This window comes from Ptychodera flava, chromosome 21 (assembly GCF_041260155.1).
Source record: "Ptychodera flava strain L36383 chromosome 21, AS_Pfla_20210202, whole genome shotgun sequence".
Lineage (NCBI taxonomy): Eukaryota > Metazoa > Hemichordata > Enteropneusta > Ptychoderidae > Ptychodera > Ptychodera flava.
Window position 1 is genome coordinate 21,488,625 of NC_091948.1, and position 18,988 is coordinate 21,507,612.

At 37.9% G+C, this 18,988-nt stretch overlaps 2 protein-coding genes across 25 annotated transcripts in view; one reads left to right on the plus strand and one right to left on the minus strand.

Moving 5' to 3' along the window:
* Positions 1 to 17,297, minus strand: part of LOC139121717 (DET1 homolog) — a 52,096-nt gene extending 34,799 nt beyond the window's left edge. For 11 of the 20 annotated variants that reach the window (XR_011549342.1, XR_011549339.1, XR_011549343.1 and 8 more), the window contains exon 1: positions 17,180 to 17,297. The gene's annotated coding sequence lies outside the window, so the exon portion shown is untranslated. Of the gene's footprint in view, positions 1 to 16,900; positions 17,086 to 17,179 lie in introns of those variants that run through there. The other 9 variants (XM_070686816.1, XM_070686811.1, XM_070686817.1 and 6 more) reach the window with 5 other exon arrangements.
* The window catches only part of LOC139121718 (heterogeneous nuclear ribonucleoprotein K-like), a 60,899-nt gene continuing 59,140 nt past the window's right edge, over positions 17,230 to 18,988 (plus strand). For 2 of the 5 annotated variants that reach the window (XM_070686832.1, XM_070686835.1), the window contains exons 1-2: positions 17,230 to 17,362; positions 17,493 to 17,549. The gene's annotated coding sequence lies outside the window, so the exon portion shown is untranslated. Of the gene's footprint in view, positions 17,363 to 17,473; positions 17,550 to 18,988 lie in introns of all 5 variants that reach the window. The other 3 variants (XM_070686831.1, XM_070686834.1, XM_070686836.1) reach the window with 3 other exon arrangements.

Below are 18,988 nucleotides of genomic sequence, written 5' to 3' on the forward strand. Positions count from 1 at the left end.
TCCAGTACTCTACCAACTGGGTCACGATGCCTCCTTATTGTCAGCATATAATGTACAGCATAAATATAGAAATGACAGGGTTGGTGCATACACTGAGACCTGTCTATAGACACCCTTGCCATCTGCAAAGTTGTTTCTATTACAGGGCCTAAGACATTTATTCAAAGAGGTATTTATTCAAAGAGGTATTTATAAACAGGTAAATTCCACTCAACATCACATTTCACTTTGAAAACAATTTGCCGTCAATTAAGAGACAGATGTCCATATTATCACAAATCGAATAAAAGATTATTTGCATAGGGCTCAGCCTGTGTCGATCTGCATGAAAAGTTTTCACTGCACCACATTTTTTCAGAAAGAGTAGCCTATATTTCTGAAATGTGTTTGGAGAATCACATTGGAAAAGGTGTTGAGTTGGCTGTACACAAGTACAATATATAGTGTTCCTGTATGGATGGCCAATTACAGCACAGACAGTTGACTGTCTATGATTACAGTTACTACTCGCAGTTTACATGTACAGTACATGTACTGAACATGTTAGTGGCTCACTGAAAACATGGTAGAGATATCACAGCTACATGTAACCTTACATCAACATGTCACATTTTACTAACATCTTTGTTTTCTTTGAATTCTTGGCCACATTTCTGCCAACAACTTGATATTATCTACATTCCTAGATGTCTTACTGACAGAAGAAGCACCTCAAAACTGAAAGTTTTGAACTCAAACTCCTTTAAACCATTCTCCTTCATTGTCAAGAATCCAAATCAGAGGCCATACAAATTTTGGTACTTGTGAAAAAAATTACCTAAATCACTGATTTAAAAATTGACATTGTTATCATATCCTGCGCTAAGTGTATGTAAAAATAAAAAGTTTTTATTTTTGCGAAAGCGACATTTTTATACTCCACAAGCTTCAAGGTGAGTACACACACACAGAGAGTAAACCAGAAAAGCACTGTGAAAATATGTTTGAAAAATTGTTCACAAGGTGTACTTTATCTGAAGCAGTTTTTGTTGAGGCCAGTACCCCAGTAAATTTTACTGCAGGTGTGTGTGTGTGTGTCCCCCGTAGTATATTGATGCAATCCTATTACTTGTCTGGCAGAGACCCTGCGATTCGCGTTCTTCCCTGTTCATGCTGTTGGAACACGCGCGCGCCCTTCAGAGACGCGACGCGAATCCCAGGGTCTGGACGTTCTTGCAAGCGACGGTCGGATTTCTGCCTGATCCGGGTACTTTATAGAACTCCACACACCCGTTAATCAAAACAAAAATGACAAGTAGCATAGCAAAATAAAATGAAAAATGAAAAATAAAACCATACCGCGTAAATAGGTTTACTAGCTACTAGTATATATTCTCTCCGCCCGGTTAGATAGGTGTTTCTTTTGAAGTCACAACCCTTATGAATATTCATATACTTGCAAAAACCGACAGTCGCTGTGTCTGGCAGCGCGTAGCCTTCGAATGCAGTCTCATCGTGGGCGCGCACAAAACAAGGCACAGCGGCTGTGGAGAGTCTATCCTATTACATGTAGGTGACAACAGAAATGTCATTTACCAATGTCATTTACCAACGTTCCTAAACCTTAGCAAAAACACTGTCTGAAGCCAGCAGAGTTATGAAAATAAGAAGATAAATATAATATACTGTATATATTTACCATATATTAGAAATCAAAAGAATACATGTAGATGTTTGAAAGAAGAAAAGAAAACAGTCTAATATCAAGACTGCTGTTTGAGGAAATAATACATTAAATGTATAGTGTACAAAAGGAAACCTGATAAGCATATAGTAAAACACATGTTTTGTCTCCTGTATTGTAGAGGTTAATGGTGATCTCTCTAATGGCACACTTGTACATGTGAGCTAAAAGACATTTGTAGAATGACACTGTGATTGTATTTGCCAATCTGTTATCTTTTGATGTTCTAAATGTATACTTTTAATGAATCACACTATCCTCTGTGTCACTCGTCTTTCTTTCTCCATGACTTGTATGGTCCCTTACTCTACTACAGAATAAATGAAAGACAACGTTGTACTTCACACAACTTCAATGGTTAAATTTCAATTGAGCGGTAATGTGTTTTTGATTCTGGCATCAAAACTACGGTTGCACCCAACTTTTATCCCCCTTCACCATCATGGTTCAGTCTAATACCGTTGTTTTCTGAGGCAAAGATGGACCTCCACAAAGGAAAATAGGGGTGAAAAGGTCCAGATGGTGGGTTATATGTGAAATTTTCTCACTGCCAAATTTTGGCACAGCCTTTCCTCTTGAATTGCACTGTCTTTTTGGTTTCATCCAATTTCTCTGTACATAGGTCCACACTCATCATGGCAGGCAATATATATTTGGGCCAAACCAAGATGGAGATAGGGTTAATGGAAAAAGCCACACAATTTTAATAATTTTGCTGAGCTACAAGAAGAACTAAGGAATCTCTTGAAATCCATCCATAAGTAGTCTTGAGTGAGCAATACTTTTCAGTGTCTGGTGGATCCATAGTGTAAGCATTATCCATAGGTCCTACAACTATATAAATACGTGTTGGTCATCTGTCAATTCTACCATATCACACAGTTTTTGCCAGGGTATACTGTCTCCCAATGAGTGTGACTAACAGCTGAAAACATGAAACACATACTGACGCAATGACCTGAAATTTTAAAAAGTTGGACTACAGTGCACAATTTCGGGCCAATGTTTACTGTACATCATATTACCATGCCCTGCCTGTCGCATTTTGATAGGTCGAGCTGAACCATGTGACTGACCACAAACACACAGTAATGGTTTGTTTACATGCCCATGAATATGAATAATAAGATTAACAACTCAAAGTATCATAACTTTACAGCTCAAACGTAAATCATAATCAATCACAAAATAAAAAGGAGCACTTGCGGGCCAAGTTGAGATTCTTTTTTCTGAAAACATCTCCGGATTTGCCAAATTTTTACAGCGCGCGTGACAGTGCGTTGCCTATTGCTCAGTTCTGCGGCCCAGTTGTCGTTCGCTTGTGAAATTTTCGCAAATTTGATGGTTTTCTCGGGTTCGTTGATAATATAATGAAAATAACAGACTCTGCGCTGACCATTAACGTTTATTTATGGGTGCGGGCTCGAGGAAAGCAAAAATTAATGGGTTCGGCAAGCCTCGCCTGTTAATTTTTGGCTTTCCTCTCACCCTTGCACATAAATAAATGTTAATGGTCAGCGCATCGCCTGTATGAATTGATAACGAGTTATTTTTATTTGAAATGCATAGCCAAACATTATGTACTAAACTTCCCATAAATGAATATGTCTATAAAGGATTTTTGAGTATCAGATCAAGCTTGCTCACATCTCTCATGAAAAGTACAATTTCTCAATAACCTGGACTACACAGACTTTGAAATGGACACTGTCCCTTCTTCTATATTATAAAGAATTCGGTAGAAACAGAAAAACAGCTGCCTGTATGTCTTAACGGTACTATTGCCACACGGGATGGAAAGTTTACCACCTAGGTTGACGATGAAAAATTCTACAAGACCTGCCAAATAGGTCTTAAATGAGTAGTACAGCAATACCAGTCAATCAGTGTCAAGAATAAATTTGTGGTTGATGGAGGGATTGCTTATAAATGGGAGAAAGGGGAAAGTGAGAAAGTAGCATGAATTGATTGTATTAGTAATGAATACAGAGATACATTATGAACAAATGACCTCAAATACACTTGATTTAACATGAGAATGGAGGGGTTAACACTCTACGTACCCATTAGAATGGAAACTGTCAACATTTTACCTATGATGCCCAAATACAACACTACGTGATTATTTCTGGCTTTGTTTTGCCGTGAGTGACAAGAGTGAAAAACGCTATTTCGGAAAGCGCGAGTTTTGACGATTAAAGTGTTTGTAATTTTCTATATTTTGCTGGTTTTGAGTAGCATTGGGGTTGTTAAAAGCTCCGTAAACTGCGACTTTTGATGTGTTTTCCGATTATTTTCATTCCGTTTGTGAAATGCACTTTCTTGTCCTGCTCCCTAAAATACACTGAAATGCATTGTGTTCGACTCATGTCTGAACCCTTCAATGTTATTTTTGACAGCTGAAATTTTCTCAATCTGGTTGTTATCAGAAGTTAAAGTTATTGTCCTTTCCAGGTGCTGCAGCTCTACAGTCACATCAATTGAAAACATTCTAGCCCTTCTTGGAAAATATTCGCCCATACCCTAATCGGAAATGCAAATATAAATACCGAAAGCAGGTATGAACACTGAAAGTCAACACTGCTCTAGTTCTTTCATTTTTTCGAATTATGACAAATTTTTTTGAATTATCACCAAATTTCATGGAGTACATTGTATCCTTTCATTTTTTTTATTAATGAAACAACCGAACAATTATTTTTCCAAGAATCTACATGGAGGATATCTAAAGACACAAAAATTTGTAAATTTGCAAAAATCAGATATTCCTTCATAAGGGTCATTGTTGTTGGCTACGGCCACTTGCCACATCAGAAGGAAAATTACACAAACGGAACTACAGCTTCAATTCACGGCAAATGCAGTATTACCACGGCATTTCTCATATGAAAGAACATCAAACAGTCTCAGCTTCAATGCTTTGCTGAGAGGACGGAACTACCCATTGATATTCCAACACAATAAAGTTACATCTTTATACACAACAGAACAAATATTGATGACATGGCGAATATAGACATTCTGTCTTGGAAGATATGAAGGGTAAATATTCCCCAAGCGGGCATTGTACTCCCATAATTTCACTGTCACATACAGGTTAATGGAAATTTTTTTTCTATTTTTTGTAAGTTATCATTTGAATATGCAACCAGTCACTTAATGAAAGAGCAACACTTTTAGGGATACACACAGTTTTCAATGGGTTTTTGTGTTACCTGATAGCCTCTTTTATGATAAACCATTCCTGACAAAGGCTGACGGTACAATATTTCTCCCAATTTACTGTTTCACCACTGTGTGTTTGCTTTGAGAGGACTAAATCTTTTCTCTGTTGTCTTGATTGCATCAAATTGAAAACGTTTAGTGAGAATACGGGGCCTTTGTCTACTGATTCTGAATCCAATGATGGCACAAAAACAAGATTGGTCCTGAGTTTGATGTCAGGAGTAAATTGTCTTGTGTGTGTGTGTTTAAAGGAACAAAAGCTTTACAAGGAAGCTTGTTGTGTCAGTATTCATTCAGCGAACTGGAGCAGAGAGTGTGAAGTTCCTGTGGAACTTCCAATTTTCTGATATTTCCACGAACGCAAGTTACCGTACCGTACTTTGAAGGCTTTGCATAGTTTTTGCTTTAGAAAATGTTCAAAATTACCTGCCGTCTTTGGTAAAAAATATGAGGCATGACTGAAAGTTACCGGGCCCTTGTTGAACAATTTCACAACCCGTATAATCCCAAGGGGTCCCATTTTTTATTTTTTCTAAAGTTGTAGTCCTCTAAGAAAACAAAATTGTCTTTATAGAGAAGATTACATCCAGTATTCTGCAAGAGTCCTGACAATAATTGTAGGAATCGAAATGGTCAAAACTCTGGCTCATGGACAAGGTCCTTCGGTAAATTCAAAATGTTGCCAACGACCAGGTGCAGGAATAAACACAAACAGGGAGTTTGAGTGAATCTCTCTTGTTACAGAGACAACAGTGGACAACTAGTCTGGACTGTGATAACATCTAGTGATGTTTTCACTGATGAGCTTTGACCAAAACCCTGCAGTTTTCAAAACAACACTGGATCTCTACACCAGTTAGGAGGTGGGATAGCAAGAGAAGTTACATGTAGCTGAATGAAAACACCTGTTGAAATACACTGGGAGACACTAATTATTCAAATTGACAAGTAACAGTAACACATCATCATGGGGCATGATATACACGTGACAGTATGCATGTAACTCCATGTTTGGACAGACCAGCAATCAACACAAGTGCATCAACATTATCATGCAGTTATATGAAATTCAGCAGAATTGTACTGGCTCCATGAAAAATATAGAAACATACATGGAGATAAACTGTTCGTCATGCATATCAGTAGCTTGCAAGCTACCATGCAATGGAGACTGGGATGGCATTGGTATTTTCAGAAGTCCATAAAGCAGTTGCAAGCAAAACTTCAATAAGACCGCATATGCTTTAAATGTGTGGTATCTCTATGCAAATTTGCATTGTATGTATCAGCCATGAATTAAAAATAAATAATGCATGTAAAATATCTAGAACAACGTGATATAGTTGTCCTCTGATATGAGTGTGTATTCATTCTTTGTAGATATTCAGAACAGTCATGAAAATTAATATGGAGCCTTTTTGGCAAATATTACAGAAAATATAATTAAAATATCGCGGTCAAATTGTACAAATGTTACTCTGCACACGATGAAAATATTTTGGGACTTCTCTGAAACCTTGGATGAGAAAGTGGTTCCTCATGATATGTTGGAAATGCAAATGTTTTCGACTTTGATGTGCTCATCTTGGTGTATGATATGTGGCACTAAAAGGTACAGCTCCAATAGCTGTAACTTTCTGTGTGTTATCATGTTGGTTCTGTCAGTAGAATAGAGCTTCATGTTCAGAGTTCCTCTCTCAAAATCAAATCCCAGTAACAGGTATTCTGCTTCTTCGAAACCTGTATGTCCTACATGTACTGAATTGTTGACAAAATAAATTTTGGTCTGTTGTAGAATTCATTTTAGAACAACAAAATTACACATCATACATGCGAAAAGCATTTACAAGGCTAAGACCTTGTAATTTAATCTGTACTTTGGAGAGGACACAAATACATTTATTTTTATGGCATAAAAATGATGAAAATTTTATCTGAAGTTATAGCCTGCATCCTTTTAAAAAGACTTCAAAACTCACTAAACTGACAATAATGATTACTGGACAAAGTGTTTTCATCACTCATTTTTTCTTCTTCTTTGGTGTTCTGTGAGCATATCCATGTCACATGACTAAGGTATGAAAAACAAACAAACAAACAATTAACCAGATATGAACTGAAAATGCTCACGTGTTTCATTATATATTGCATTTATGTGCAAGTTTGAACCTTTGCTACATGTTTGCAACTTCATTGAAAGTGTTATGATCAACATAATGAATTTCACCACAGATCAATTCTAAAGGTCATTAAGTATTCAAATATGTAATTAGCTGAAATAAAAATAATTAATTTCTTTGAGTACTGTCATTGTATCACAATATAGCATGTGTAATTGCCTTTGGTCAAGTCCTTCAAGCTCTATATGGCAAACCGTGAAAGCTTATTAGCTATGCAAATTATGAATTAGCTGACATGAAAATGCAAAATGACTTTCAATACTGTTATAACCTGGTATAATGATCAATGTACACAGCATGTTTGAGAAAGATATAGATTTACATTCCCACGGCTTCCAATCCTGGAAAAACCTCTCCGATAAGCAGTGAAGGCAACTAAAAATGACAACAGAGTTGAAATACAGGTTTCTTGCAATCTTTCTAGTGGTCTTATGTCTTATGTGGGATATCGGACCGCAGGCGGGCGAAGATTGCATTATAAGCGCGCCAACCCAAACTCACTGCATGGACATCACATTTACGAAATCGAAGTCCAAAGTCAACTACGTCATTGTTAGAATAAGAGAGGTTTTCCATCACACGGGAGCATATCACCACAAATTTTGCACAGATAGCATTGCACTGGTATTGAAAACAGGTGCATGGGAACGCGGGCAGTTTCCCTCGCTATGGGTAGGAAATGCATTGAGCAAGACACACTTCCGGGTTTGCAAAAAAACGAGGATCCCATTTACGGGGCGCTCAAATATAACTATTTGCTGTGATACATAGCAGAGGCGTATATGTTTGTGATGCTGAGAATAACATCAGTAAATAAATGACGGGTTTTAAAAGTTGACATTTTTTGCGACGAAACAGACTGCTGAAGGTAGCTCGCTTAGGGAACACGTCATCCATACCGCTGTCCGCTTCGACCCCAGTAATTCACACTGGTTTTGGTCGACCCCGGTACCCAAGTAACTTCGACCCCGTCACACTTTTAACGTTATGTGACATTTTACTGAATATTTAATGCAACTTTGCTAGAGAGAATTGATGGTGTTTCTGTGATAGAACTGTTTGCTTCGAAACGATAATTTGGCCGCTGAATGTTTGCACCACGGCCTAGTGCCTACATGTCCGCGGAGACGATTCAACATGTTCCACAACAAAGCCAAGACAAAAATTGAAAATATCAATAAAATGGCTTCACAAAGGCTGAAATACGCGATACTTGATGAAGTATGAAGTCTGTAAAATGAAATCAAAATTGACAACACAAGTGTTTGTCTCGGGTAGTACTACTTGAACTATTCTACTGACTGTTTTTTTCCGTACAGGGCAGTATTTGTCAGTGACAAATTAATCTTTGCAATACACTTTTTGCGATAAGCTGGAAATTTGATTAATATCGAGTTAATGTACATAAATATCCCGTTATTTACTGGGACACGTTTATTTTCTCAATCCGCAATCTGCGGACTACGTGCTGAAGTCATTGACTGTTCATGTCAACGACCGTTTCTCCCTCTGCAGAGTTTCTGTATCCCGTTCAACAACGCTGTACCTTGATCACACGATAGTGACGCTATGTAGCTTTGCAGTATTGAAAACTTATCATAAAATGGCCACAACGTCTAACAGTAACACGAATTGTCGGGATTATCATACGGAAAAAAGACTGCAAAAGTAAGACTTATGAATCTTCATCGGAATTGAACACATCTTGATTGTACATGAGTACCAACCGTGAATGCAGGTTGAGCTCGGCAGTTACACAAGCATGGTATGCTACATGCACTGCTGCGATGCCGATCGTATGCATACCAAAGCCTATCCCGGAATTTGTTTCACGAACAACCTCCCCTTTTTAATCTGACACAGTTAGAATTTAAAAATGCTTACAAAGGAGAGCAAACATACTTTTATGGACAATGGTGAGCACGTTTCTTGGCGAAGCAAAATCAAAACACGGCAGAAGTACATGAAGTAGGTCACGGCCTTGGACTCTGTGCACAAACCTGATTGGACACTTCAATACCTTTGACCCAAAGTTATTATTCATCAGCACTTCCATATTTAGGGATCGGGGCTAGGTAGAGAACGTATGTAGTCATTTCTGGCGATCGAGCAGCGAGAGAAACAATCAATCACCAAGGGTAAAGCTAATTTGCTAAACGATATTTTATCTTGAATAGTGAGTTGAATGAGTCATAAAATATCATATTTTTAATGTTAAATACGAGGTTGAAACACGGAGGGACCGTGGTTGAAACCAGAGCTATCCAGCTGTAGCCAACCTGGATCAGCTCATTTCACAGCGCCCTCAAACAGTCGATCGTTTTCACTTGTCATAAACGGCGTTAGCGCAAGCTCTCTCATAGACAACCATGCAACAGAAAAATTAAAACTTTCATAACTTCATTAATATCCAAGCCACGCCCACCAAAACCTTTTCAGTTCTTGCCATTCAGATCCTGAAGCTGTGCACCAAATTTGGTTGACATCCCTTCAGCGGTTCTTGAGATATCGGGTATACAGACAGACACACATACACACACACACACACATACAGACAGCGGTAAACCATATGCTCACGTGTGTGAACACGTGAGCAAAAAACTAAAATCAAATTTACACCCAATGTGTTTGGATGTACATTTATAGCTAACTGAGCAAGACAACAACTGAGTGTACACACTGTACATGAACATACATGCATATATGCATACTACAAAGGGGTGGAATTATGTATGCAATGCTTCATCTAAAGCTAAACATCTCCATACTTTGGGCATGTCCAAATGAAAAGAAAGGGAAAAACCCAACAAATGTCAAATTCTTTTTGCGTTTAAAATGTCTATTGAGAATTAATCAAACTATAGAGGTTTCAGGGAAGTCTATTAGCGTTATTCTTGAAATTTCTGGATATGCAAAAATCACAAGTTTAGAATAGTTTTGAAGAAGTAAAAAAATCAAAACCAACACGACCTCTTCTATTTTGTCCAAACATGAATCATCATGTCTTGAAAGACTGAAATTCTCACTACAGCATCTGGCAACCTTTGAACGAGCCACAGATGGTACAAAAATTTAAAGGAAATTACTCTTGAGGGGCAAAAATACTTCATTCAATTGCTTCGGGTGGAATATATAGGAGAGCGCGGCCAGGAAACTATTCCTCTGTATTACCATATGTCTTGCTATTGATACAGATCGATTTGCTGGTTTCGGATCACACAACCAGGTCTGGCTCAGCTTTTCTCCATGTAAATAGTGATATATTCTTTCAATAGTTATAAAATCTTTTCAACGGTTACTGGTAGGATGCTGTTTGCCTGTGTGATGCATTAAAAGGGGACAGAGATAGTAAAGTATTGGCACAAATGTACCTGTGCACTCAAATAAAAGTGGCGTTTGCTGATACTTTTTTCAAATTTTGCATCATTTACTTTAGAAAGGTACATGTATCTGATTTTTCTGTGTGAAATTTTTGCAGTTTTGTATATTTGTTGTTTGGCATTTTGTTGTAGGAATTTTAATCATTAGCACCCAAGTAAATTTTTCCTCCAAAAACGGGAGATGGGCAGTGGGAGGATTGATTGTTGTAGTAACGCAACAAACTTTTCTGTTTTAGAAGTTTTCACAAGTCTGTCGCTACAAAGGAAGTCTTTCACACCTTTGGAACCTCCTCTGTCTTTCACACCTTTGGAACCTCCCCTGTGCACTCACATGGCTCCTGTTGTTAAAGATCACTGATCAGGTGACATGGCATCAATCATCATGTTAAAATTTTCAAAATCATACGGTTCATAACCAACTTTCGGAATAGCAAATCCAGAACAATTTGTTCACATATGAAAATGGAAAATGTTGACTTTTGTGAGTATATCTACATTTTAAAACCATGGCAAGCTTAACTCTAATGCATTTCCCAGGTAAAGTATTTCCATATAATGACACGGAAGTTTATTTGGCACTTTCACATCATTCATATATGTGTACACCATAATACCATGTACATTGATATGACATGACGAATTGACAGTAGCAGAGTGGATGATATATCGCAGTCAAACTCTGAAAAAAGCTAATTTGATGAACTCTACATATTTACATTTCACCATCTTTATGAGAATGAAAAGAAGAATGGCAGCATAAGGGCATACATGTGCATGTACTTCTCGACTTGGTACACTTAGGTTCTATGCGTGTACATTGTCCAGAACCTAATTCATACCTTGCAAACCTTTGCTTTCCATTGAATTTAACCCTTTGGGTGCTGTAATTTTTTCCCTCCAAACTTTTAGTGCAATATTTTACCAAATATTTTTTTTTCATTTTTTCTGTAATTGTTTTGATAATTTGGATCAAATCTTTGATCAAAATTTTTGGAAAAGTCTGAGAAACATTGTTTGGGTTGTATTTTACAAAGGCAACAAAATTTGCCTTTGGCACTCAAGGGGTTAAAAGGCCAAGTAGCTGTAACTTTTGATGATTTTCTCGATATTTTTGTTTTTTTATGTCAATTTCAAGTTCTTGTTCTACTCCCCAACGCATGTTGAAATGCTGACTACTTAGCTTGTCAACACAAAATTTTAAAGTAGACCGTTAGTGTTTAACTTTGAATTCACTTATCAACAACAAGAGTGCAGTCTACACAATGTACAGGTTGAGTTGACAAGTTGAACACTGTGTATCTCTACAGTTTAAACTTGAGCGAGTACTGTTCGGACATACGAGTGATTGTAGCTGACATTCAAAGCTAAAATAGTGAAAACAACCTCAAAAGTTACAGCTACTGGCCCTCTAAATTGGTTGAACCACTTGCGTTTTTGTTTAATCTATCTGGAATTCACCTCTTTGGCCGTTTGTGTCATGTGTGTCATTTAACCTTTTGCACCCTCACCTCCTGGTGACCTATGACATCATACAGACATTTTTTTCCAAGCCGGGTTCAAAGGGTTAATGAACTAAAATAGTGTTAGTGACACTGTGCTACCATTTGATCAAAATTGAATTGAAAAGCATCTGTGACTTGAGCAGCTATATGGCCTTCAATATATGTGTGTTTGATGCAACCTTGGTCAATTTCAACAGCAGTCTAAAGTTCACCTGGAAAATGCAGTGATCGACATGAATATATTTAATGAATGAGGGCATATAATTATCAAATATTAGATACTTCTTTCTTATATGGAACAAACCTGAGTCAGTGAAAATCACATATGAATTTTCAACGATATCTGATGAATGCCTTCTGAGAAAACTTTTAAACCTTGGGGAACAAGATTTTCCTAAAAAAATCCCTGGGAAAGGCGGCCATTTTGGATCGTATCACAAAATAAATTGACGTGCATATGACATAAGGAGTAATCCTTTTACCAAGTTTGAATGAAATTACTCCAGACATCTCTGAGATATCTGCGTGAACGGACAGACGGACAGATGCACGCACACACGGACATGACCAGGGACTGAGAAAACCATCATTGTTGGCAATTATATCTGCCTTGGCAATGATGAAACGGTGGTGTAATGTATATACCGGTATTGTTAGAAGTCAGTCACCCAAAGTAATTTCAAACAGTCCCTTATCTTATAATCTGTTAACCTTGTCACTACCTGACAATCAATACCAAAGTGCAAACCTGTAGTTCTCTCTGGTGAACTCTGATATATCTACAGAAAAAAACATTTGTTTAATGGGTGGGTGAAGCTTGCAATACTTATATGATCAAACTGTCTTACGGAACAATCAATCTTACAATCTCCAAGATTAGTCAAACTCAAGATTTCCTCCTCTTGTTTAGCTTTCCTTTACCAGAGGAGATTCCCTTCAGATTACACTGTTGAGGTTGCAGTGAAAGGACACAAGTGAATACATCTTCAGACCGTAAAGAAATCCGTCATGACACCTTTAATAAGACATTCAGGAAGAGAGAGTACAGACAGAAGAAGGGATGAAGAAGATATAATACCAGTTTTCTTTTGTTGCAGCCACAGATGTGCTAGCACCTACAAATGAATAGCAGCAAGCAGTTTTGAGTGTTGAGAACACTTCTGTGCTATCTTCAATCTGTAGAGTGATGTACATCATCAGCATGCATGTGAATGAGGCAAATCCATGAATTTTGGCCAGCTATTTTCCAGTTAAAAGAATGTTTCATCCATGACTGGGTAAGGATTATGCCATCTGTGAACTGCTCCCTGCCCGTAACAATTTGCTGCCTAATTGAATTTGTATACTTGAAGAGAATGACACCTGGCGGGACACAACACCATTTTGTATTGCACTGAATGATCGATTTTACCAGCTCTTTCTTTGCATGACCTGGAATGATTGCACACCCAAGTGATGACCAGAATATACCTGCTTGAGGACTTCTACCTCTGTTTCATTGAAGAAAAAAAAATGAATAGTGTTAAGCCAAGGCAAATGTTATGACAATCTCCAAGTTATGCAGTCTTTCCATGCTTACTTTCTTTATATTTAGGGAATAGAAAATTTGGAAAGAAGTGAAATGTATTTTTAGTTGTCATAATCTATTAGCATTAGACATGCACATGGAACCATGAACTGGAAGGTAAACCATATTGTCATAGCTTCACAAGTAGCATTTTTTACAGGACAGAAATTGGTGAAAAGTTTTGGTATTTCACTTGCAAGGCTAAAAGAACACTTTGACCACATTAAGTTGTTCACCCTAATCCCCTGTGAACAAGTCTACAGTCACCATTGATAACAACGAGTTTAGGCCAAACCATTGTGGCCAAAGGTTAAGCTATATTTCAACTCCATATCCTGGGAGGCAGTTTAAATTTTTTTGTGTAGAGAGGCACTTTGGAACCAGCAGATTGACCCGGTTGGGAATAGTTCTGATGAGGGTCCATTGTTGTGCTGAAGGTTTCCGACAGGTTGTCCGCCTTTCATGTGCTGATTTTGACTTCAATGACTTTTTGCCCAATCACCACAGCTATGGAATATTTTCATTGGCTAGCAAAATGAATCTTTGTACAAGCAGCTAGTGTACAATTTTTTCGGCCAATTCACACAATCTGCCAACACTCTCATCAATAGCCTTTTTCCAAGGGACTTACAATGACCAAAAATCCTGATTAAAACTATTTATTTGTAACATAACGGTATATCACACAATTGAGCAATTTATTTTAGTTATTCAAGACTGGTAATGACATCTGTTGATATGTGGATAAGAAAGTGTGTGGCGGTTACAAGGTCTATTGCATGTTCTCTCTGCCTTTGCCATGTGATAAAAGAGAATTTTCAGAAATGCCAGAAAGCAAAATGTATATGACAAACAATTTAGAACCAATGACAACACCACCATGGGATTTTGAATTGATTGCAGTTCATGTAAAAAACAAACAGAAAGACAGGCGCCTGTCAATAGACAGAATCCGGCTATTGACAGGCGCCTGTCAATAGACAAAAGTTGGCTATTGACATGCGGGACGTTTTTCGCCATAATTTGCCACATTTTAGCGAAATAAACTGCTCTTCTTCCACGTAAATGAAGAACACATTGTTCTGCCATGTAATAATTACAAAATAAGTTCTAATACATCGGAAAATCAGCATTTTGCAATGCTAGCGAAAGCCGTCACGCACGGTACATCGTACGCGTTCACCGTGTCACGCTAGCATAATCACGGTCCTGCATACGCGTATTTTTGCCGATTGGTGATACTTATTTGGTACTTTTAGTGATGATGAAGTCCGTTTTGCAGCGTAAAAGTCGGAAAATCTCAGTAGTTCAAGTCAGAGAACTGCACACCGCAGTACGAGACGGATGCTGCATTCGATCATTGGTACATGCACAGTCCACATCGTGGATAGTAAGGTAGACGACGACTTTGTTCATTCTTACGAACAAAATGGCAAAGGAAAACATTCTGAGAAGCAATGAGGCAGTTTATTTCACTAAAATCCGGTAAAATTTGGTTAAAAAAGTCCCGCGTGTCAATAGCAAACTTTTGTCTATTGACAGGCGCCTGTCAATAGCCGGATTCTGTCTACTGACAGGCGTTGATGCAACATCGTATACGGTAAAGTCTACGTAGCCTTGTCCATAATTTCATGTGTAAGAAGACTATATGAAACATTTTGAGAAGCATGGGGCACTTAGTTTCGCAAAAATCCTGTAAAATTTGACGAACGAGTCCCGCATGTCAATAGCCAACTCTTGGCTATTGACAGGCGCGGTGGTGCGGCAACATCGTACACGCCGAGTTTACGTGTGTACGCTAAATTGCGGCCTAAAGTTGAAGTCTATGGCGCCTTGTCCATATTTTCATGCATAGAAAAGACTATGTAAAACATTCTGAGAAGCATGGGCCAGTTTATTACTTTACAAACCAGTAACTTGACTTTGATGAACGAGTGCTGCGTGTCATTAGCCAGATTTTGACTATTGACAGGCCAGGTGTTGAGGTAACATCATGCAAGGTTAACTTGTGCAATACGCAAAAATGCGGCGACTTTGTCCATGTTTCAGTGAGAAAAGGCTTTGTTAAGCATTCTAACAAGATGGAGCAGTTTCTTTCGTTAAAATGTGGTTAATTTTGGCGAAAAACGTCCCGCATGTCAATAGCCATTTTTTGTCATTGGCGGGCGCCTGTCAATAGCCGGATTCTGTCTATTGACAGGTGCCTGTCAATAGCCACGGCCAAAAAAAAACCAAAAAAAAACTTATCTACTTTACATTGAAGACTACTCATAGTAATTTATAAAGAAAAACAAAACATTTGAAATTATAATTTTAATTTTATTCATCAGGAGTCATAAACTAATTCAAATACTCCATATTTCACGAACATAATGAATGTTGTCTGCAGAGAAACACTCCAATGCAATACGAATGATATCTCAGTATTCTTCACGCATGAATATTTTTGAAATATGCAAATCTTCTAATAATGACTCCATCGACAATGGTGAATATTTATATATCATACATGTATGTCACACATGATGCACTTTTACACAGCAAAACGATAATATCACATGATTTTGGGTAACTTCAATACAACAGATCAACTGTTAGGAATCCTGGAAATTTCTTTGGGATAGTTGCACTTTAATAAGCACCAACATTGATAAGAAAATTTGCAGTTTGTAGTTTGAATTGTCCAGAGGACATCTCCAGTATGGCACAGCGTTTTTTTTAATTTCTCATGGGAATTGGAAATATACTTGTGTTGAATATCAACTGGTTGCTTTGTGCATCATGAGGTTGAGGTAGAAGCTAGACTAGATTCTACCTCTATCCTTTGTGCAATATTAAAGAAGAACTCCAAACTCGATTTACTTTATGAAAGTCTGTGGATAAGCATGGTGTATATCAAGCAGAATACTGCAAAGAATGCGTTTACTTGGTGGGTTCATTGTTGCTTTACACACGGCCAGGTGCAAGCTCTGCTGGCTACTCTTCCCACCACGGCGTAGCTGGTGTAAAGCCCTGCATACTGCAATGCAGAGCAGGGCCAGGTGCATTTGCGTTGGTCGAACAGGAATAGAAATGGTGAAGTTGCCCATGATTATTATTACATCACGTAGATTACGGAGTATCAGTGCCATTATCCCTGTACTGATAATGACAAATCTATCTACATGCTTTCGGCTAAAAATTCCATTCACCCCAGGCCTGAGGGCACGAACCTTCACTTCATCGGACCTCCGACGAACCGTCACTTGATTGAACTGAAATAAATCGCCATGTCATCCAAATGTTGGCAGCGGTACAAACTTGAAATCGTGAGGTGAACTTACTTCGTAGTTTTGCTAGGATAACTGCTGTCGCCCTATATCACTGTGTATCCAGGTTCCACACACCTTCCGGATTCCCTCACGAGCCCACGTGTGCGCTGTTAGGTGACCAGATGACCTTGCTGTTTGACCTTGTGTGTATATCATGGCGCCTCAGTGCCGGAGTGTTTCGAATCAGATTTGTAGACACCAGTAAAGTTTATTTGCGTCATGAACTAAAGCATTTCAAGGTATTTGAAATGCGAAAAGTGCATCGAATCGATACAAAAGTTTAGCACTTACCAGTGTGTTTCACTTAAATCATCAGCTGTTACTCAAAATAGACCTGGTTTCGGTTTCGGGACAAAGACGACATCTGGCGGCCGCCATTTTGTTTTCTATCCCATAATTCCAAGTCTACCCGAGTTAGTGACCGTCTGGAAAACGATTGAAATTTTGTTTACACTCAGTTGGACGTGATAGCCGGTAAGATACCTTCTGAAACTTTACTGATAGCGTTTAACACTTAAAACCTTACAACTGTCATGGTCTCGTCAAACTTTTCGTAAAATGACAAATCTATATTTTCTAATACAGATGGGTGATTTTCTTGTAGGGTACGTGGTAACCAATCCGAACCACGCTTCCCTACCCTTTCGCCGGCGAATTTAAGGTAACGTCCGTTTCCGCATATATTTTCTTTGTTATTTTGCGCATAGCGAAGATATATTTGCCCATTCTAGTCACAGTTTGTAAGAGTATTATCTTAAGTATGTTTTTCAATATATATTTCACTAGACAACTGGTTAACTCCGCACGGAATGCATATCGAGAGACAAACTACAGTCATTGATTGCCATGTTATTTGTGAATATTTGCAATCGATGGAGGACCCAATTTTACATGTGCTCGGGAAATTGAATTTTTCTGTCCATAGTGTTTACAATACTATTGCGTATCTGCACATACTTTGAATGTAAAGGGCCTATGGAAGTTGGTTGCATTCGATACCATAATTAGAGCGTTCCAAGTCAAAAACAAATGGGTACTAGGGAAGTATTATACGCTTACGAATGCGGTGGTCGGTCGAGTATGTAAATTAGGCGTGACCGAAGCCATAAAGACGCAATTGCGCTTGAAATAATATAATATGGGCTTCGCACATTAATAAGTTGAGATAGTTTGCGTTTTCCCATCCTTGAAGACGGACCCTGTAAAGCCGTGGTTCACCTAAATCATCGAAAATGTTATACATTTTTTTGGAACTTTGTCAGTCCCGAAACGGTAGAAGAAGCGACAACCTATGGACAGACGAGCTGTTGCATATCCCTTTCCTTTAGTCAAAAATTGCAAAAGATATATGTTGAACATTTTTGTTTTTTAATCATTAGTAAAATTGCGTGTGAACTAGACTGTTCACTGGGAAATTTGACATGGTATATGCTACAAGATTGACAGAATTTGTAACTTTTTAATAAAATTATTATAAGTGTACAGAATCTCTATTCAAGATCATGGTTAATCTGTTGCAAATTTATTTGTTTAAGTTTACTTGTAAACTGTATCATGCACATTATTTTGTCACTCTGCAGTCCTGAAGATGATTGCTATTTTTGAATTTTTTGTTTGTACCCACTCGTGTATATGTATCTAAAAGTGTAGTCATAAGGCATGTTTTTAAAAAATACTTTGCCGTTAATGATGAGAGTTTAAAAGATTACTTTTTTATGCACATTTTGAAATTATACCACAAGTTTTAAAGCACGACATTTCTTGAATTGTGGAGAACTTGGAGCCTAAAAATGACGCCTGTCTACATCCTATAGTGCTAGAACGGGGTAGCATAAGAAACAAGATCAAAAATGGGCAAGAGGAATTTTTTTTAACTCTGTAGGTAGGAGTTGCAATGTTCTGAGTCTCATAGTCATGTGTGTACTAAATATATTCTAGATGAGGTATAACGTAATCAGTCAACATTGTTCAGCAGATGGTTATCTTTCATTATGAGGAAGTCGGGCAAAGTCTGTGTAATGAGAACTTTGCAGGTGGGTAGGAAATCTACCAATGTGTGGAAGACTTGTAGAGGTAGGAGAGGAAGTAATTGTAGAAATT